This window comes from Mauremys mutica, chromosome 3, assembly GCF_020497125.1.
Source record: "Mauremys mutica isolate MM-2020 ecotype Southern chromosome 3, ASM2049712v1, whole genome shotgun sequence".
Lineage (NCBI taxonomy): Eukaryota > Metazoa > Chordata > Testudines > Geoemydidae > Mauremys > Mauremys mutica.
The window spans coordinates 198,657,937-198,680,508 of record NC_059074.1 but is presented as its reverse complement, the minus strand read 5'-3'; the positions used below and the strand labels follow the sequence as shown (position 1 = coordinate 198,680,508).

Here is a 22,572-nt window from a genome sequence, read left to right as displayed (position 1 = left end):
CTGTGCGGCACTGATGCTCCAGAATCTCAAACTTTGCTTTTTAAGGAAGTGTTTCCAGTACTTACAGTTGTGAAGAAAATATTAGATAACTATAAAGAGCATGTTTTATTTGCTATCAGGAGTTCCATTCATAAAAAACAGGACTTTGTCAAAGTTCCCAGCTGCTAAGCTGGCGAGGCATTTTCATAAAGAAACTGTCATGAAATGAAGAGCTGCTGCTGAGATCCTTTAAAAAATAGAAGGACTGGAAAAATTGATAAAGTGTGCATATCAATTAAGGTTGCTACATAACATGCCTGACAAAGCCTCAAAAGCACCGTAGATACCAGCTTTTCTTCCACCCAAAGACCCAGACTTCACTAATACCAATCCACCACACACCATAGCCTTAAGTCAGTCCTGATAGTGTTGTGGCACCCTTTCAGCAATTCTTTTCACAAACCTGGGTGTGGTTTCCCAGAACTGTACAGCAAAGGAGAATCAGAAGAAGAGTCTGGTCTCTGGTGGTGGGAGTTTAGGGCAGAGGGTGTTGGAAGACTGGCATTCCGACTAAGGCAGAGATTTGGTTGAGATTCGTTGTCTGTGGTATGTGGCATCTCTAGAGGGAAGACTAAATGATATATTCTGTCAGCCTGCCTACTGTTTCCTGGCTTTTTGAGGTTGCATCGGTATGTGATCTATACAGCATTCTTAACAGACACACAGATACCAAGTTGTGTATCAAATAAATATATCTGTGTTTCTACTTAGGGTAGTATGCAATGAAAGGGCTCACATACAGTTCAGTAATAGCCATATAGAAAGGCAAGAAACTGTAATTTACTTGTAAACAGAAAGTCATGGTAAAAAGCGTACCTGTGTTACCAAAAAAGAATGGATGTACTGTTCTGTTCAGTGAGTGCTCCCAAGAAATAGTAATTTAAAGATACCATAAGAAAAAATTTCCATCTTTTATCCTCAGTTATATTCCATAAAAACTTTCTATTCCCAGGAGGCCAAGATACAAACAAGGTATTTAAAAAACCATGACAGCAAGAGGAGCCACCACAGTTAGTCCACATTGTGTACACATGGCTTATGCTGGCACAGCGATGGCACTGTAGCTATGCTGATATAATCCCATAGTGTAGACACAGTCTACAATGACGGAAGGGATTTTTCCCATGGTGCAGCAACACCACCTCCTCAAGCAATGGTAGCTAGATTGACAGAAGCATTCTTCCATTGACCCAGCTGTGTTTACACTGGGTGTTAGGTCAGCATAGCTACCTCACTCAGGGATGTGGATTTTTCACACACCTGTGCAACGTAGCTAGCTTGACCTCAATTTTAAGCATAGACCAAGCCTTGGTCATCAGCGTACAGCAGGATCTCTAGGTTCACCTAGTTTAGAAAAAACTAGTGTTGGTCATTTTTTGCAATCTCAGAAGATGAATAAAGTTTTGATGCTTACAGAATGATTATGGAAAATTTAAACCGGTTGTTTAGGTACCTAATGTATGAGCTTCCACTGACAGCAGGAAGTAGTTTTCAGGAGTCAGGCACAGAACATCAAAGCTAATCAACACTTATGGCTTTACATCTGCAAAGCACTGTACACATTAATCAAGATCAACATCTCTCAAAATTTAATTTAAAACAGCAGGTAGTTCAAAAGGTGGAGGGTATATTTAGTATATGTAACAAGGCCATTTCTGTACACATAATTCAGATGAACTTGTAGCTTTGGAACAAGAGTGGAAAGAACAACAACAGATCAACACAATGTATGTATACAGCTGATATTGACATTGGGACTAATGGCAGCCTACATACTACTAAAGTGAATAAAGGCTCAGCAGAGGGGTCAGGGTGCCGGGACAGCAGGGCTTGGTGGGATGGGGAACCGGGGGGCTTGTTGGGGGCAGACTGGGTGCAGTAGGTGGGGCTCATCAGGGTGGGGGTTCGATGGGTCTGCTTAATGGGGAAGCCCCAGCTACTGCTGCGGAGGGGATGCTGCATGCCGGGCTCCTGCTTCCCTCCCTCATTCCCCACTCCCTTTCTCTTCCCCATCCCATCTCTCTTCCCCATTGTCTCTTCCCTATCTCACCCCCCTTCCTCTCCCCTGCCCCTCATTCCCACATCCCCCTCCCCACCCTATCTCACACCTCTTCCTTCCCCAGTGCCTCCCCCCTCAACAAACTACACCCATGGGCATCCCCAGCCCCACAGTGATTTACCTCTCTGCCAGCTTGTTCTGGGCGATGGAAACAAGGCACCCATGCTGCCTGGGAGAGGTGCATGACAACTCTTCAACTTTCCTTTACTTCCCCATCATTTTCTGCAGGGAAGCAAAGAAATCTGCAGGGGACATGAATTCTGCATGCACACGTGATGCAGAATTCAGCCAGGAGTAATAATATTTATTTAAGCAATTCTATAGCTTAACACACATTTCATATTCTTAATTTTTACACTAGAGACTGGTGACTTATGCAGTTCTTATTTACTAGATTAATTTTTCCTCATGATTTGTGTCAAGCTTAAATTAGAATTCAACTGAAAATGCACAAAAACCACAATTCATTCCTTTATTAGTTAAATAAAACTATCTTGGGTATGCTGGATATATAAGAAAAAAGTAAGTTTATCAAAACATGTTCTGCATTTAGAACTAATTGATTTATTAAACAAAGGAAATATTACCTGTAACTAGTGGATTTAATTGATTGTTTCTGGTCACAATGATCTTCAGGATTTTTGAACTAGTGGATCTCATCATCTGACAGCTAGTTTTTATTCATATAGTGGAAGAGGAAAACAAGCTTTCCTGCTTTTTCAACTGCCACTGGTTTCTTAAATTTGAATAAACTAGCCATTGAACTAACCTGGTTGAATAAACTGAAAAGAAAATATTTTCTCTGCACCTGTAGAAAAGGCTACTGCTGTCAAAAGCTGGATTAGCACTTCAACATACTCCTATTCCAGGTGCTTATCCAAAGACTTCTACCAATACAGAAGTTTGATTTTCTTTAAAACTTCAACAAACATTTTCTGCTTCATATTTTTATTAAATTGATTAATACATTATAATACATTCAGGCCTTAACATAGTTTATCAATTTTTAATAAATGTATTTTTTTGTTTAAATAATCATTTATGTAACCAATAGTTGGAGTATCCAAGTCATTTTATTGGAATTTTATTACTTAATTAAAAATAAGTGTAAAATTTCATATTGCTTCGTAAGCTTTGTTAAATATTTTGGAGGGAAAAAAAACAAAAACTTACAGCACAGCTAATTAAAAATGGTTTAAATAATTTAAAGTATTTTTACTGCATCAGAATACTGTTATACAATAATATATTCATCCAGATATTAAGTACAGTAACTCCTCACTTAAAGTCATCCCGGTTAACGTTGTTTCGTTGTTAGGCTGCTGATCAATTAGGAAACATGCTTGTTTAAAGTTGCGCAGTGCTCCCTTCTAACATCCTCGTTTGGCAGCCGCCTGCTTTGCCCACTGCTTGCAGGAAGAGCAGCCTGTTGCAGCTGGCTGGTGGGGGCTTGGAACCAGGGTGGACTGGCAGCCCCCTCATCAGCTTCCCGCTCCCCTAAGTTCCCTGTGCAGCAGCTGCCAGCAGGCTAGCAGTTGCAGCTATCCCTCCTCCCCACTGCCATGTGCTGCTCCTGCCCTCTGCCTTGGAGCTGCTCCCTGAGCCTCCTGCTTGCTGTGCAGGAGTGGGGTGGGGGGAGGAAGAGGGGCTAATGTTAGGGTGTTCCCCCTCCCCCCGTGCTCCTACATCCCGCTTACCCCTTCTTCTCCATATAGAGCAGGGTGGGAACAGGGACAGAGAGAGACAGAGAGAGCTTGGGGCAGCAGCTGCTCTCTCAACTTCCTGATCCACTTGAAAAGCCAATGCACTTAAGAGTGGGTCAGCTTATTTAAAGGGGCAGTGTGCATTTCTCTCTCCCCCACACACACAAGGTGTCTGTCTGTCTCTGTCTGCTATGCTATCTCCCCTCCCCTCCATTCCTGCTGCCTTGTAGAGTAAAAGGCTACATTAACAATTGTTAACCCTGGAAAGCTCAGCCGAGTGCTAGTTCATCATTTAGCACAGGGGTTCTCAAACTGGGGGTCAGGACCCCTCAGAGGGTCATGAGGTTATTACATGGAGGGTCACAAGCTGTCAGCCTCCACCCCAAACCCTGCTTTGCCTGCAGCATTTATAATGGTGTTAAACATATTAAAAAGTATTTTTAATTTATATGGAGGGGTCGCACTCAGAGGCTTGCTATGTGAAAGGGGTCACCAGTACAAAAGTTGGAGAACCACTGATTTAGCAGTAAGGCATTCCCTGGGAAATATCCCACCCTCTTCCACCCTCTAACTTCACCACTTCAACCAAGCTTCACAATCATCATAGCTGTGAACAGTATTAAATTGCTTGTTTAAAACTTATACTGTGTGTATATATAAAAAAATATACATTTTTTTGTCTGGTGAAAAAAGTTTCCCTGGAACCTAACCTTCCCCATTTACATTAATTCTTATGGGGAAATTGGATTCGCTTAACATCATTTCGCTTAAAGTCGCATTTTTCAGGAACATAACTACAACATTAAGTGAGGAGTTACTGTATTAAAGATACACAGCTCACACTATCCTGAGAGGTAGATATTTCCCTTTTACAAACTGGCAGAGATTCAGCGAGGTTAAGCAGTTAGCCAAGTACACAGCAATTCAGTAATGCTGTAGTCCCAACTCCAACAACTAGCCAGCACTAATGCATTTAAAATTGCCAAACTGTGGGACTAGGAACAGTGAAACTCTGGGCTAGGTTCACCACTAGCGTATAACATGTTTAACCCTACTGACCTCATGGGCATAGTTCTCATTGCTAACGAGACTGATACTTACCCTCTCTTATACAAATGTTTATTAGCAGTTATGTTTTGATAAGGTACTGAATGCACAGAGAAGATGTCATGAAATAGTTTATTTTAGGGCTGTCAATTAATCGCAGTTAACTCACGTGATTAACTCAAAATAAATTAATCACGATTAATCACAGTTTTAATCGCACTGTTAAACAACAGAATACAAATTGAAATTTATTAAATATTTTGGGAAGTTTTTCTACATTTTCAAATAATTTAAATTATAACAGAAAACAAAGTGTACAGTGATCATTTTATATTATTATTTTTAATAATATTTGCATTGTCAAATGATAAACAAAAGAGATAGTATATTCACCTAAAAGTACCGTAATGCAATCTCTTTATCATGAAAGTGCAACATATAAATGTAGATTTTTTTGTTACATAATTGCATTCAAAAACAAAACAATGTAAAACTTTAGAGTCTACAAGTCCACTCAGTCCTACTTCTTATTCTGCCAATCACTAAGACAAACAAGTTTGTTTACATTTACGGGAGATAATGCCTGCTTCTTATTTACAATGTCACCTGAAAGTGAGAACAGGCATTTGAATGGCACTTTTGTAGCCGGTATTGCAAGGTATTTATGTGCCAGATATGCTAACCATTCATATACCCCTTCATGCTTTGGCCACCATTCCAGAAGACATGCTTCCATGCTGATGACGCTTGTTTTAAAAAAAAAAAAGTGTTAAATTTTGACTGAACTCATTGGAGGAGAATAGTATGTCTCCTGCTCTTTTACACCCACATTCTGCCATGTATTTCCTATTACAGCAGTCTTGGATGATGACCCAACACATGTTGTTCATTTTAAGCACACTTTCGTGCAGATTTGACAAAACGCAAAGAAGGTACCAATGTAAGATTTCTAAAGATAGCTACAGCACTCGCCCCAAGAATTTGAAGTATCTTCCAAAATCTGAGAGGGACAAGGTGTAGAGCATGCTTTCAGAAATCTTAAAAGAGCAACATTCTGATGCGGAAGCTACAGAACCCGAACCACCAAAAAAGAAAATCAACCTTCTGCTGGTAGCATCTGACTCAGATGATGAATGTGAACATGCGTCGGTCTGCGCTGCTTTGGATCATTATCGAGCAGAACCCATCATCAGCATGGTGGTTGAAGATGAAGGGACATATGAATCCTTAGCACATCTGGCACATAATTATCTTGCGATGCCTGCTATGACAGTCCCATACGAACGCCTGTTCTCACTTTCAGGTAATATTGTAAACAAGAAGCAGGTAGCATTATCTCCTGCAAATGTAAACACACTTGTTTGTCTTAGTGATTGGCTGAATAAGAAGTAGGACTGAGTGGACTTGTAGGCTCTAAAGCTTTACATTGTTTTGTGTTTGTGTGCATTTTTTTTGTACACAATTCTACATTTGTAAGTTCAACTTTCATGATAAAGAGATTGCATTACAGTACTTGTATGAGGTGAACTGAAAAATACAATTTCTTTTGTTTTTTACTGCACAAATATTTATAATAAAAAATAAATATAAAGTGAGCACTGTACACTTTGTATTGTGTTGTAATTGAAATCAATATTTGAAAATGTAGAAAAACATCCCAAAATATTTAAATAAATGTATTCTATTATTAACAATGCGATTAAATCACAATTAATTTTTTTAATCACTTGACAGCCCTAATTTATTTTTTTTAAAAAGATTCGTATACTTAATTTTGGCCTCTGTGTATATTAACTCATTTCATCCCTAATTAACTTTAGGAAGTAAATACTATGACAGTTTTGTTTATCAGCACAATTGAATGGCGCTAAAGACAGATGTAGGAATAGCCCCATTTGTCCCCAGGCTTGCAGTTTGCTTGCTGGGGACAGCATTTGTGAGAAATACTCCCTATGTTAAATGGCATAAGATGACATATTTCTTCTCCAGGGAAATGACAATGAGCAGGAGGGCTGCAGATGGGTTACCTCATAAATACATTTCTAACCACTAGCTATTTCTTTACATCCACCCTACCATAATATTAAGCATGGATGCAACTGAGCACTGGAAAGAGTACTGGTGACCCACTGAAGCATCAAAGGAAGAACATACATTTTGTTGGAATCCCTCATAAATAGGGATATTTTTAAAAAATACTTGAACAAAGCAGTATTTTAAGAACAAGGCTACAGTAATTAAAACCTGAAGGACATTCTTCTCCAGATTGCAAATAATATAGAGGAAGATGGATGTTGGGCCTAAGCTATGTAACAACATGCATTTAAACACTGTAAATTTACACACCTGTAGATCTGAAAGGCTGTAGATTTTATACCAGCACTACAACGCCCCAGTTTGCATGTCCTATGCTGTAAACAAAGCAGTGCAATCTCCATAAAAATCTTTCAATTTTTAACTTCACTTCCACATCAAATCTACAAATTGTTATACCTGTCATACCCGTTATTCCCCGCAAACGCCACCTCCAGCTCCACATGTACCCTCTTAAAGTTTTCCCATTCTAGCTGTTCTAGTTGCCCTCCCCACAAGTTCCTATCCCCATCCCCTTCTCCCGTCTAAATTCCTACATTCTCTTTTCCAGCTCTCCTCTAAGCATGAACTTCAATCTCTCCACCACCACAGTGCACCACTTTAGCCATCTTTACAGCTGCAAGCACATTGGGGGCTGAACTCCAACTAATGTCCTGAAGCAGTCTAGCCACAGAGATCCTGCAGAAAGGAGACTAACCATGGAGACACAGCCAAGAGTGCTTCCCTCACTTGTGGGGTCCCAAGCAACCGCTAGTTTCACCCAAGGGTGCACTCAAAAACAGGAGCCTCCCAAGTTGTATGGGAGACTTAAGAGGTCTGTTGTTAAGCTGCCACATTGCACTAGCCAGCTTTTATGTCCTACTTCTGACTTGTTCATAACACTTGCCTGTAAGAATTTACAATCTAGTGATAAACACTCTAGTGATGGGAGCTATATAGATACCTAAGTACGTTTGACAAATGAGCAGCAAACATGAAAGGATGGTGAAAGGAAAAATAAACATTAAGTTATGTCCATATCTTGATGACACAATTAAAGTACGTCTTCTTTGTTAAGATATAACTCAGTTCCCGTGTGCAACATTTATGAGTTAGTTTTTGGAGGCATTTTAACTAAGACAATGGTAATTTGGCACAAAGGGAACAAGAGGCTGTTCCAAGCATAGCAAGCAACAAGTAAGGAGGCAAAGAAAGAAGATGGGAGAAATTTGGACATAGTGAAACAGAAGCTTCAAGACAGACATCGATAGATCAGAGGAAATGCAATACAAGAGAAGGTCTCAAGTTCAGACAGTGCAATTATGAAGGGCCTAGAACTCAATACATGAAGTCAGAATTTGGTATGCTGGGAAAAGAGAAACTAGTGAATTAATTTAGAAGACAGAGGTAATATGGACTGAATGACAAGAAGGAGAGTTTTCAGTAACAGTATTTTGAACAGGCTCTATAACGATAATAGGGGCATCAGGAAGACCGAGAAGAAGGTAGCAGTAATTGAAGCAGAATTTGATTAGGCATAAACAAGCAATAACCACAAAGATAGTCAAGGAAGAACTCTTATATTGAGAGTAATTAACAGCAAAATTAGATCATGATTTAGATGTGATGAGAGATTATTTAATATTACTAAAGTCAATTATGCACTTTTTGAAAAACCTGTTCCCAAACTGGAGGCTAACAAAAGCAACAGGAAACAATTTATATATGGTTAACCATTAGAAATAAAGACACGTTTTTAACAGGGAGCATTATTAACCATTAGAAAAAGTGAAGTGTTGGATTGTCTTCAAGTGTCGACTGGATGCCTTTCTGGAAGATGTACTTTAGCCAAACACAAATTAGTGGGCGCGCTACAGAGGTGACGGGTGACATTTTAGGACCCAGGATATACAGGGAGGTCAGACTAGAACTATGGGTCTCTTCAGACTTCAAGGCCGTCCACAAGAACTTATGACAACGCTCACACAGAGGTGGTGTTTCCTAAGCAAATTTAGTTACAAGCTTTGGTGCAAACTCTCTCCAAGCAGGCTGGGCGTTCCTGATTTGGCCTTAGCTTAGAACTACCTAAACCTCACACCACACAGTTCCCGCAGTACCAATCTGGGCGTAGATGGAGATCAGGCCGCTCAGTGACATCACAGCAACCACTACTCTCTAGCTAGGATAACCCACCCCCTGTGACATCACCACCACCAGCGTGACGTCAGCAGGAGCCACCATAGCAACGCACCCCACGACGACAGGGGAACACCACCACGTGGTGACCACACAACGACCCCGGGGGACCAGCGAGGTGACGTCCCACTCTCTCATGGTGATGTCACAGGGCCACAGCCCGGCGGACGACTCGAGCCCGCGCTCGGCTCCCCACCCAGAGCGGCCCGGTGCCGCCGCAGCGCTCGGAGGCGAGCGAGCCCCGCCCGGAAGCAGGAGGGGGCGGGTGGGGGCCCGCGGCTAGAAGAATCGGGGCGGGAGCCACTCACCCGCCGCGGTCACAGCCTCGCGCGCACCCGGAACCGCTCAACCGCCGGCAGCCCCGGGGATGGGGCGCCGCCCCGCCCCCATCAGGCTCTCAGTGGGCCACGCCGGTCACGTGACACGAAGAGGCCGGACGCAGCCCGAGCGCCCATTGGCGGGCTGGGTCCGAATACCGCCTGCGCCCGCCCCCTCCGTGGCAGCCCTGCCAATAGCGAGCGGCGGGGGAGGTGTTAAAGGGCTGCGCACAGGCCGGGCAGCGGCGGTGAGCGGAGGCGGTTGCGAGGGTCTCGACCGGCCGGTCTCTCCCGCCAGCCCGAGCCGCCGTTCGTTAACCCCTTACGAGCCCCAGGCCTGAGCCGTGCCCGAGGCCGCGGTTCTCCCTCCCCGGCTGCGGGGCTCCTCGGCCCTGGCTCTCCGCGCTGGGTCATCGCTCCCGAAGCGGCGGCCGGCCTGGGACAGGCTGCCGAGGCGTGGCCTGGTCAGAGGGAGCGAGCCCCGGGCGCTGCTGCTGAAGCCCGCGCGGAGGGACTAGGTGAGAGGCGCCCCCTGTTCGCCACAGGCTCGGCTGGGGCCAAGGGCTCTCCTCCTGCTTCGGGGAGTGGAGCAGGGTCTGCGAGCCCGCGCCCCAGGGCTCCTCTTGCAGGGATCCCGCGCTCCCTGCCCTGGAAGCCCGGCACGTTCATTCAGGGCCCCGTCTCGCTGTCACACGCCGCTCGCTCTGTTTTACACATTATTGTTCCCAGTGTTGAGATTTCTGGCTTCTCTTTGTTTGCAGGAGCCTCTCCAGGTGCTCAGCCTGTTTCAAAATAGACACGTTTGCCCGTTTCCATGTTTAAAACAAATAAAAGCAGGTATTTCTTCACACAACACACACAATCAACCAGTGGAACTCCTTGCCAGAGGCTGTTGTGAGGGCCAAGACCATAACAGGGTTCAAAAAAGAACTAGATGAGTTCATGGAGGATAGGTCCATCAATGGTTGTTAGCCGGGATGGTGTCCCTAACCTCTGTTTGCCAGAAGCTGGGAATGGGTGACAGGGAATAGCTCACTTGATGATTCCCTGTTCTGCTCATTCCCTCTGGGGCACCTGGCACTGGCCACTGTTGGAAGACAGGATGCTGGCCTAGATGGACCTTTGGTCTGACCCAGTAGGGCCCTTGTTATGTTCCTGTCTGGAGGTGGGGAGTCTTCCCAGCTTGATGTGGACACAAGCTTGTTCCACTTTGGTGCCTCTCCATCTCCTGCCTCCCATCAAACCTAGTACAGTAGAACCTCAGAGTTACAAACTGACGGGTCAACCACACACCTCATTTGGAACCAAAAGTATGCGATCAGGCAGCACCAAAGACCCAAAAAAAAAAAAAAGCAAATACAGCCCAGTACTGTGTTAAATGTAAACTATTTTTTTAAAAAGGGAAAGCAGAATTTTTCTTCTGCATAGTAATGTTTCAAAGCTGTATTAAGTCAATGTTCAGTTGTAAACTTTTGAAAGAACAACCATAATGTTTTGTCAGAGTTACGAACAATTTCCATTCCCGAGGTGGTCGTAATGCTGAGGTTCTACTGTAAGTAGATGACCACCTGTCAGCAAAATGTTGAAAATTGCTCTTCCTGGCCGATTTCCCCTAGGTTTGCAGTGCCTATAGCTGACCCTTCAGGCATGGCACACACATTATGTGGGAGCTTTGCCTGGTTTGGTTTGGTTTTTTTCCTTGTGCACAATGCATGCGCTTTTATTAGTCTCGGTTTTGAATACAAGTCTGTTCAGGTAATGCCTTTCAAGAGGCTTGCCAAGGTAGTTAAGTACTACAAAGGCACTGAATGTGTTATGTAGCCTTTCTTCAGAAATTAAGGGCCCCCTCCTTTGTCAGGGGCTCTTACTGTTCAACAAAAGTGTTCTGCATTATTTACATGAGTCTAAGTGCAATTCAGGAACCAAAAATCTTTGCATGCTTAATCATCTTGTTCATAGAATTTAGGCTTTACAACCAATCCTGGATTAGAACAGATTAAACTGAGTCCCATGGGCCCTTTTAGGATATATTACTGGGTGATTTGGCTGTCAGCACCTTAAAACCAGGGATGTTGTACAGACATATGGAGAGTAGCCTCTCAGGCCTTAGGGACAGCATGTCTGCAGCCCATCCTCCTAAAAGAGAAACACATGTTCAGAGTATATGCCTGCCAGCACTTTGCTAGTGGCCAGTTTTAGCCTCTGGCTCCTTGTGGTCTCATACAGCTGTACAAATACACTTTTGTCCACATGCTGACTATGAGGAGCTAGCTGAGCTATCTTGTCTTCTCTTACATTGGACTGGTGGCTAGAGAGTTTTTTTGGGTGTTTTTTTTTGTTTTTGTTTTGCTTGCAGAGTACATGCAAAGCTGGTCTAACCCGTAGCTTGTTGGCAAGTTTATTGTGTACTTTTGCTTCTTTTTAAGCTCCTTAAGATCACAATCACAGCAAGCAGCTTGGCCTCAATCAATGTGATTTGTTTTCAGTTGAATGTGCCCTCCTGAACATTGTTCTACGTTGACAAGACATTAGGAATGAAGGTGAAAGGGGTTTGCATGAAGATGCATTGAACATTACAAAGTGATGAGTGCAGTACACACTCATGTTGCATACATTTTGCTTCCCCATTCCCAGATTAGTTGAACAGATTTCATGTTAGCAGTGACAAATGCACAAAAAGACTTTCCTCTTCCTGGACTGTCATATTGGAGAAGGGACAGTATAAAGAACAGAATGTTGTTAAAGGTAAAGATATTGCTACTGCTTTTTGACCCAGGTGGTTAGCTGATATTCACGGTCTTGTGGGTTGTTTCTATTAGGAAGAGAAATTGATGATTGGCTTAGGTACAGTAACTCCTCACTTAACGTTGTAATTATGTTCCTGAAAAATGCGTCCTTAAGCAAAACGATGTTAAGTAAATCCAATTTCCCCATAAGAATGAATGTAAATGAGGGGGTTAGGTTCCAGGGAAATTTTTTTCACCAGACACACACACACGGTATAAGTTTTAAACAAACAGTTTAATACTGGTACACAGTGATGATGATTGTGAACAGGGCCGACAAAGGAGCGGGGAAGCCGGTACAAATTACCAGGGCCCTGTGGTCTGGAAGGGGGCCCAGGCCCAACTATGTTGCATATGTTTTTGTCTTTGAGTAGTATCGTTATTTGTCGATTGTTTTTGACATTCATTGTAAAACTGGTGAATTTCAAAGGAAATAATAATGATATACAAAATTCTGTCAGTCGGCCAATATAGACTCTAATCAACCAAAGAACTATTAATTAGATATTAAGAACAGAATATAATTATATTTTAATGTAATTATTAACAAAATATATATTTCATGTTCAGTGCATGCACAATTCTGAATAACGGCTTGCAAACTTGTGCCAGGAACCGAGCATTTCCAAGTATTTCCGACTCTATACGAACATTCGCTTCTGCGCTTTGACAGTATGACAGTGCAGTCTCATCTTATTATGCACAGTCGCATTTGTATGTTTTCAAAGTGAACACTGCAAATACAAAGTTGTTGTGTGATACAATCCTGGGTGATTATTGATATTAGTCATTAGGATCTTAATATTCACTACAGGTATGAACATTATATTTATTAACATAAAATGAGATCATACATTTATTTTATATTGCAGTGAATTTAAAATAATTATAATACAGCTATCATTTATATAAGCACTGTTTTACAAGCACAGAAGACTACAATCAATGTCGAAGTTGAAAATCTTTTCAGTCTTCTGGATGATTTGGAAACAATCAGAAATAGTTGGCAGTCCATCTTAAATGAATGCAAGCTAGTCGCTGAAAATTTAGGTATGCAGGCTGAGTTTACGATAATACGACAAAGAAAAAGGAAAAGAAAATCTGACGAATTGACAATAATTGAAGAATCCTTAAACTCAAGCCCAGAAGAGAGATTCAAGTGCAATGTATTTAATGTTCTTTTGGACACTGTTATTGACAATATGACAACATGATTTGAAGCGGCAAAAGCAATAAATTCTTTATTCAGCGTTTTATGGAAATTCCACAAATTAGAGGATGAAAAAATTCTAGAAAAGGCAAAAAAAACTGCAAAGTAATTATGAACAGGGTATTAGTGAAAATATTTGTGATGAGCTAATACATCCTAAGGCAGTATATAAATCAAATTTGCAAGAAAATTTTCTTTCGCCAATAAACCTTTTGAATAAACTAAGACAATTAAAACTTGAAATTATTTTTCCAAACATAATCGTTGCTTTAATACTGCACCATACCAGTAACAGTGGCTCAAGCAGAACGCTCTTTCAGTTGTCTTTCTAGAATAAAAGACATGTTAAGGTCTACAGTGGCCCAAAATTGATTGGCAGATTTAGGTTACTGTCAGTTGAGGCTGAATTAGCGAGAAAATGCGATTTCTTTGAAGTTACTGATTTATTTGAAAATCACAAAGCTCTTAAAGCTCCACTGATATAAATATGATACAGTAAATTTCACAAAATGCAACTTTCCTGAATCGATTGTTTTAAAAATGTAGCTTTTTATGAATAAAGTTGCAATTTGGGAATTTTGGGTACAATTTTATTTTATTATGATAAAGCATGTATTTTAATTTTTTTAGTTATTCTTTCATTACAAAAGGTTAAATGGCCTACATATATATTTTACAAAAAATACAATTTATTTTTTAAAATATTTCTAACTGTATTTTCTCTTAGTTTTCAAATAAACAAGATCTCATTCAAAATTATAAAAATTAAAAATTTAGCATTCTAGTGAAAAACAAAAAGCAGTTGCATTTTGCAAGTAGTTAATTTTAAATATGTTGCATTATACAAGTGTTGCAATTTGCAAAAAGTTGCAATTTGTGAGATTGCATTTTGTGAGTATTTACTGCAATGTGAATTATAATAATGTGATATATGTGATTTTGATTTAAGTTTTTTATATGTTCTTTAAATTTTTCTTTTTATATGTTCTTTAAGAATAAATGTTTTCTTTTCCTATTCCATGTTTCATGTGTATACCAGGCAGGGCATATTTGGTTTGGGTTTTTTTGCACATCAATACAAATCCCATGTAAAGATTTTTAGCCAGTCCGCCCTTGCTGGAAAAAAATTTTTCACCGGGGCCCAAACCCGCTCTCGGCGGCCCTGATTGTGAAGCTTGGTTGAGGTGGAGGAGTCAGAGGGTGGGATATTTCCCAGCAAATGCCTTACTGCTAAATGATGAACTAGCAATTGGCTGAGCCCTCAAGAGTTAACTCTCACACTCTGCTAGGCAGCAGGAATGGAGGGAGGGGAGACAGCATTGCAGACAGAGACACACACTGTGTGTGTGTGAGAGAGAGAGAGAGAGAGAGATGCCCATTTCCCCTATAAGTATGCTGACCCTATTCTTAAGTATACTGCCTTGTTAATTAGATCATTTTGCTGAGACGCAGCTGCTGCCAGCAAGCTCCCTCTGTCCTGAGCCCTGTCATGTGTCCCCCCGATCTGTGGAAGATGGGGTAAGCAGGATGCAGGAGAAGGGGGGGAGGACACCCTGACAGCCCCCTTCTTTCTCCCTTCCCCCCCCCACACAGCAATCAGGAGTCTTGGGGAGCAGCTTCAAGGCAGAGGGCAGGAGCACACATGGCAGTGTGGGGAGGGACAGCTGAACTGCCAGCAATTGATATCCAATTGACAGGGAACTTAGGAGAGCAAGGAGCTGATGGGGGCCTGCCGGTCCACCCTGGTTCCAAGCCCCCACCAGCTAGCTGCCAGAGGCTGCTCTTCCTGCAAGCAATGGACAAAGCAGGCAGCTGCCAAACGACGTTAGAAGGGACCATTGCGCAACTTTAAACGAGCATGTTCCCTAATTGATCAGCAACGTAACAATGTTAACCCGGGATGACTTTAAGTGAGGAGTTACTGTATTTAGACTCAGACTTCAAGGGCAGAAGGGACTAGCATGATCATCTAGTCTGACCTTTTGCACATTTCTGGCTACAGAATCTTGCCTACCCACTCATGTATTAGACCCATAACTTTTGGCTGAGTTACTGAAGCCCTCAAATCATGATTTAAACACTTCAAGTTACAAAGAATCCACCATTTACACTAGTTTAAACCTGCAAGTGACCCGTGATCCATGTTGCAAAGGAAGGAAAAAAACATCCAGGGTCTATGCCAATCTGACCCAGGGGAAAATTCCTCCCTAACCCAAATATGGCAGTCAATTGGACCCTGAACATTTCAGCATGACTCACCAACCAGACTCCTGGGAAAAAATTCTCTGTAGTAACTCAGAACCCGCTCCATCTTATGTCCCATTATCAGCCACTGGGGATGTTTGCTACTAGCAGTCGCAGGTTGTCTACATACCATTGCAGACAGTCTCATCATACTATCCCCTTCAGAAACTTAACAAGCTCAGTCTTGAAGCCAGTGAGGACTTTGTCCCTGCTGCTCACTTGGCAGGCTGTTCCAGCACTTCACTCCTCTGATGGTTAGAAACCTTCATCTAATTTCAAACCTAAACTTGTTGATGGACAGTTCATATCTGTTTATTCTTGTATCTATGTTAGTGCTTAATTTAAATAACTCCTCTCCCTCCCTGGGATTTATCCCTCTGCTATATTTATAGAAAGCAATCATATCTCTCCATAGCCTTCATTTGGTTAGGCTAAACACAACAAGCACTTTGAGCCTCTCCTCTGAAGGTAGGTTTTCCATCCTCTGATCATCCTAGTAGCTCTTCTCTGCGTCTGTTGCAGTTTCTTAAACATGGGACACCAGAATTGCTCACCATATTCCAAATGAGTTCTCACCAGTGCCTTGTATAATGGCAATAACACTTCCCTATCTCTACTGGAAATACCTCACCTGATGCATCCTAGGATTGCAATAGCCTTTTTCACAGCCACATCACGATACCTCTGAAAGATACGTACAATCTGCCCAATATAAGGCTTTGTAACACTTTTGGGATTTGTAAGTGAAGACTTCTTAAATAAATAAAACTCTTGATTGATTTAGAATTGCCATGGTACATGAAGCCTGTTTTTTATATTTTCATCAGTGCAGTAACTGTTTAACATACAAGCAAGATAGTTCCATATATATCATTATGTGTCTGCATAAAGTGATAATGCTATTTTCCTTCATGTTATATTATGAATCTGGAATTCTACCTGTTAAAACAGCCTATGGATGCAATAAACAAGGAAGATTTATTCTGGAAGAAGTACATAAACCTCAGTCCTAGTTACGTCCCATTTGTGTCACTTCAATGTTTCCTGTAGTCAGATAATGGCAGAATCTGCCCGTGCAGGGGAAGCATCACCAATCAAAGCCACTTTTCTCCCCACTTTACAAGAGGGGGCTTTCCAAAGCTGGGGACATGTATTAGGGGCAAGAGGAGCTGGAGCCAGCATGCAATGTGCTCCAGTGATTCTGGACCGATGGGATGGAACTAGGAGGCAACAACATAGATGCAGGAAGAGGAGGGAAGGGTATAAGCATGGGTAAAAGAACGGAGGGGACTCATAGAGGCAGCCAGATGCCAGCCACCACACACAGGGAATCAATTTAGGGCACCCATAGGGATTTTCGTGGGAGTGTGCCTGGGAAGGGATGGAGTAAAAGCTGAGTAAGGATATCAGGTTTTAGGCCCATCTGAACCACTACACTCTAGCTTAGGTCCCTTATAACTCAGTTCCAAGGAGCGTGCAAACAGACTGCATGCACCAATAATAGGGACAATAAGTTGCTTATTGGAATGATCACATCAGAAAGGAGAAGGGCACCTGAACGGGGACTAGAATTCATCATTTCAGATACTGAATTATGATCCCTGCTGAAAGACAGGGTGATCTTTTCAAGTAGCATAAATAAACCTGCAGTCCTGTCCAGGCAGGGTTGCTGCTTCCTTTGCACATGAACGGGCCTCTTCCCTGACATTCAGCCAACTGGAAATACTTTCTCCAGATAATCAATCTCTTTACAGGAGGCAAATACTCCAGCATCCTTTCCTGGATCTGGCTAAATAGCATTCTTTGTACTCTGCGTTGTTCTTTCCAATGCATGTTCCATAACATCTCAAAAGATTCTAACTGAATGTGCTTGTGTTCTTTCCTAGGCCAGTTTTCACAGTTGTTACTAGATAGGGGCCAAACCAAAAGCACAAGAAATTTGAGCTTAGAAGCTTTGTTTTTATTGAAATAGTCATCTGTTGCCAAAATGGTCACCAGCAGTAAATCTGGTTTTGTTTTCAATCTGTGGAGATTGGAGCTACAGTATCTGCATAGCAAAGATATACTGGCCTCCCTTAAGTTTAGGCTATGTCTGCACTTCAAGTAGAGCATACTCACATTAGCTGTCATCAAGTTAGTGCACTAAAAATAGTAGTGTAGCCAAGGTAGCAAGCCACCTAGCCGCCCAAACTACAAACCAGCTGGACCCCCGGGTACGTATTTAGGGCAGCTATTCATGCTGCTGCTCGCCACTGCCTGTGCTGCCATGGCTACCCTACTGTTTTTAGCACATTAAGTGAATGAGAATCACACCCGGCGCTCCAAGTGTAAACATAGCCATAGTTATCTTCTCACTGACATCCCTCCATTATAAGAAATTAATTTGATGCAGTCACATATTAGTGGCTTTGGAAGGTGTAGATCTTTTTTTAAGGTTTTGTCTACACACCAACTTGCCCTGGTTTAACTTAATTCAGTTTAAAAACACACTTAATTTAAGTTAGGCATTTAGACAAGATCTTGTTTATGTATTCTCCACTGTTTTTGTTACTTTTTTAACCTATTTTATTCCCTGCAGTTATTCATATGTAACAGTTTAGTCCAAATACAAGTTCTCCTTATTGTGTTCAGATATATTGTACACTTCCAGTAGGGCATTCCTCCTTTTGATCATTCCAGTCACAGTATGTTCTTCTTTCCCTGTTTTTATTGGGGCTAGCATATGTTTAAAGACAAAAAAAAAAAGCCAAGATATTTATGCTGCGCAACTGACAAAACTGCTTGTAATGATAGGTATCGGGATAATTTTCACATCAACAAAAAAGTTATAGTCTTCCTCAAGATGTAAAATAGTACAAGAGACCACCCTTCTGGTAACTCAACCTAAACCATGAGATCTATACCAACAAAAAAACACAGTTGGAAAAGTTAATGTTGACAGGTCCAGGTAGGGCGACCAGATAGCAAGCATGAAAAATCAGGACAAAGGGGGGCGGGGGGAAATAGGCACCTATATAAGAAAAAGCCCCAAATATCTGTGCTGTCCTTATAAAATCGGAACATCTGGTTTCCCTAGGTCCAGGGTCTAACACCTAATAGGTTATTACAGAGGGGGATTTGCACTAATTTTAGTCCAGAAAGTTTGTAGATGTGACGTATTTATATAATCATTAAAGCTTCCTTTTCTGAGATCTAAAAGTACAGAACTCCAAGAACTTTGTTCTCTCTAGAAAGAGGCAACCATTTTGTGTTTATTTTAGTACAGACTGTCACAGAGGTTTGCACAGATGCACTTACTGGACTCTCTTTAAGAGTAGATTTTTGGTCTCTAGGATTTGGTTTTCCTTTATCTAAAATAAAAAGTCATTTTAGAATTGAAGAATATGGTGGTTCTCTGATGATAAGCATAGTTTACAGGTTTTCACCTATTTTGATGTTAATAGTCCTGCAATAAACTCTGTGAACAGACCCAGTGCAGAGAACTTCATTGACATCAGGTTGAGAATTTGAAAGTGGAAGGCAGCTTGGGTGAAAGTGATCATGAAATAATATAGTTCATGATTCTAAGGAATGGTAGGAGGGAGAGAGGAGAGCAGCAAGATAAAGACAATGGACTTCAAGAAGGCAAACTGTAGCTAACTCAGGGAGTTGTAGATAAGATCCCATGGGAAGCAAGTCTAAGGGGAAAAAAAATTGAAGACAGTTGGCAGTTTTTTCAAAGAGACATTATTAAGGGCACAAGATCAAACTATCCCACTGCATAGGAAAGATGGGAAGTATGGGAAGAGACCACCCTGGCTTAACCAGGAGATCTTCAATGATCTAAAAATCAAAAAAGAGTCCTACAAAAAGTGGAAACTAGGTCAAATTACAAAGGATGAATATAAACAAATAACACAAGTATGTAGGGACAAAATTAGAAAGAGCAAGGCACAAAATGAGATCAAACTAGCTAGAGACATAAAGGGTAACGAGAAAAGATTCCACAAATACATTAGAGGCAAGAGAAAGACCAAGGACAGGGTAGGCCTGTTACTCAATGAGAGGGAGAAAATAATAACAGAAAATGTGGAAATGGCAGAGGTGCTTAATGACTTCTTTGTTTCGGCTTTCACTAATAAGGTTGGTGGTGATTGGACATCTAGCATAGTGAATGCCAGTAAAAATGAGATAGGATGAGAGGCTAAAATAGGAAAACACACAAGTTAAAAATTACTTAGCCAAGTTAGATGTCTTCAAGTCACCAGGGCCTGATGAAATGCAGCCTAGAATAGTCAAGGAGCTGACTGAGGAGATATCTGAGCGATTAGCGATTATCTTTGAAAAGTCATGGAAGATAGGAGCGATTCCAGAAGACTAGAAAAGGGCAAATATAGTGCTAATCTATAAAAAGGGAAATAAGGACAACCTGGGGAATTACAGACCAGTCAGCTTAACTTCTGTACCCGGAAGGATAATGGAGCAAATAATTAAGCAATCAATTTGCAAACATCTAGAACAGGAGTGAGCAAACTACAGCCCGAGGGCCGCATTCGGCCCTCCATACATTTTAATCTGGCCCTCGAGCTCCCGCTGGGGAGTGGGGTCGGGGGCTTGACCCACTCTGTGCAGCTTCTGGAAGCAGTGGCATGTCCCCCCTCTGGCTCCTACACATAGGGGCAGCCAGGGGGCTCCACACACTGCCCCCCACTCCAAGCACGGCCCCCACAGCTCCCATTGGCTGGGAACCACGGCCAATGGGAGCTGCTGGGGCGGCGCCTGCGGATGAAGCAGTGCACAGAACTGCTTGGCCACGCATCTGCATAGGAGCTGGTGGGGGACATGCCACTACTTCTGGAAGCTGCTAGAGGTAAGCGCCACCTGGAGCCTGCACCCCTGACCCTCTCCTGCGCCCCTGACCCCAGCCTTGATCCCCCTCCTGCCCTCCAAACCCCCTGGTCCCAGCCTGGAGGATCCTCCTGCACCCTCAACCCCTCATCTCCAGCCCGCACCCCCAGCTGGAGATCTCACCCCTTCCCGCACCCCAACCCCCAATTTCATGAGCATTCATGGTCCGCTATACAATTTCCATACCCAGATGTGGCCCTCAGGCCAAAAAGTTTGCCCATCCCTGATCTAAAAGATAATAAGGTGATAAGTAACAGCATGGATTTGTCAAGAACAAACCGTGTCAAACCAACCTGATAGTTTTCTTTGACAGGGTAACAAGCCTTGTGGATAGGGAAGAAGCAGTAGGCGTGGTATATCTTGACTTTAGTAAAGTTTTTGATACTGTCTCACATGACATTCTCATAAACAAACTAGGGAAATGAAACCTAGATAGAGCTACTACAAGGTGGGTGCAAAATTGGTGGGAAAACCGTTCCCAGAGAGTAGTTATCAGTGGTTCACAGTCATGCTGGAAGGGCATAACGAGTGAGGTCCTGCAGGGATCACTTCTGGGTCCGGTTCTATTCAATATCTTCATCAATGATTTAGATAATGGCATAGAGAATACACTTATAAAGTTTGTGATGATACCAAGCTGGAAGGGGTTGCAAGTGCTTTGGAGGATAGGATTTAAATTCAAAATGATCTGGACAAACTGGAGAAATGGTCTGAAGTAAATAGGATAAAATTCAATAAGGACAAATGCAAAGTACTCCACTTAGGAAGGAACAATCAGTTGCACACATACAAACTGGGAAATGACTGCATAGGAAGAAGTACTGCGGAAAGGAATCTGGAGTCATAGTGGACCATAAACTAAATATGAGTCAACAATGTAACACTGTTGCAAAAAAAGTGAACATCATTGTTGGATGTATTAGCAGGAGTGTTGTAAGCAAGACATGAGAAGTAATTCTTCCACTCTACTCCATGCTGATTAGGCCTCAACTGGAGTATTGTGTCCAGTTCTGGGCACCACATTTCAGGAAAGATGTGGACAAATTGGAGAAAGTCCAGAGAAGAGCAACAAAAATGATAAAAGGTCTAGAAAACATGACCTATGAAGGAAGATTGAAAAAATTGGGTTTGTTTAGTCCAGAAAAGAGAAGACTGAGAGGGGACATAACCGTTTTCAAGTACATAAGTGGTTGTTACAAGGAGGAGGGAGAAAAGTTGTTCTTCTTAACCCCTGAGGACAGGACAAGCAGCTTAAATTGCAGCAAGGGAGGTTTAGGTTGGACATTAGGGAAAACTTCCTAACTGTCAGAGTGGTTAAGCACTGGAATAAATTGCCTTCAGGAGATTGTGGAATCTCCATCATTGGAGATTTTTAAGAGCAGGTTGGACAAACACCTATCAGGAATGGTCTAGATAATACTTAGTCCTGCCATGAGTGCCGGGGGCTGAACTAGATGACCTCTCAAGGTCCCTTCCAGTCCTATGATTCTATGATCAGTGGGGCTCCACATGGGCCTGCAAGATTGTAGCCTAAAATTTAATTTGCAGCTAGATGATTTCTACTTGAAGATCATACCATTCTTCCCTGTGTTCCCCTTTCAGTATTTGGTGTTCTGCAAGCGTTTGTATTTTTAAGTGTTTCTGAGCCTTGATACCATGCGAAGTATCAATACACAGGTCTGGTCTATCTATAATTCCACTTAAGATGATGTAAATTATGCTGCTTGGGGTGGGAAAAAACCACCACCACCCCTAGTAACATATCTTACATCGACTTAACGTGGTATCTACACCGAGCTATGTTGGCAGGAGACGCTCTCCCACTGACTCTCAGGGAGGTGGAGTAGTGAAACCGATGGGAGAGTGCTCTGCCATTGACTTATCACATCTTCACCAGACCCGCTAAATTGACGCCGCTGCATCGATCTCAGCAGCACCAATTTAGCATGCCAGTGTAGACTAGCCCCCAGAGAAAACTGATGAACTGACTAGCAATGAGGGAAAGAGCAAA

At 42.2% G+C, this 22,572-nt stretch overlaps 1 protein-coding gene across 11 annotated transcripts in view; it reads right to left on the bottom strand.

Moving 5' to 3' along the window:
• TASP1 (taspase 1) overlaps positions 1-9,505 on the bottom strand; it is a 155,353-nt gene extending 145,848 nt beyond the window's left edge. Inside the window, exons 1-3 of one of the 11 annotated variants that reach the window (XM_045011803.1) lie at positions 9,426-9,448; positions 2,220-2,320; positions 1,493-1,582 (exon numbers count right to left, since the gene is read on the bottom strand). The gene's annotated coding sequence lies outside the window, so the exon portion shown is untranslated. Of the gene's footprint in view, positions 1-1,492; positions 1,583-2,219; positions 2,357-7,194; positions 7,260-9,425 lie in introns of those variants that run through there. The other 10 variants (XM_045011807.1, XM_045011810.1, XM_045011809.1 and 7 more) reach the window with 10 other exon arrangements.
• Between the last annotated feature and the right edge of the window lie 13,067 nt (positions 9,506-22,572).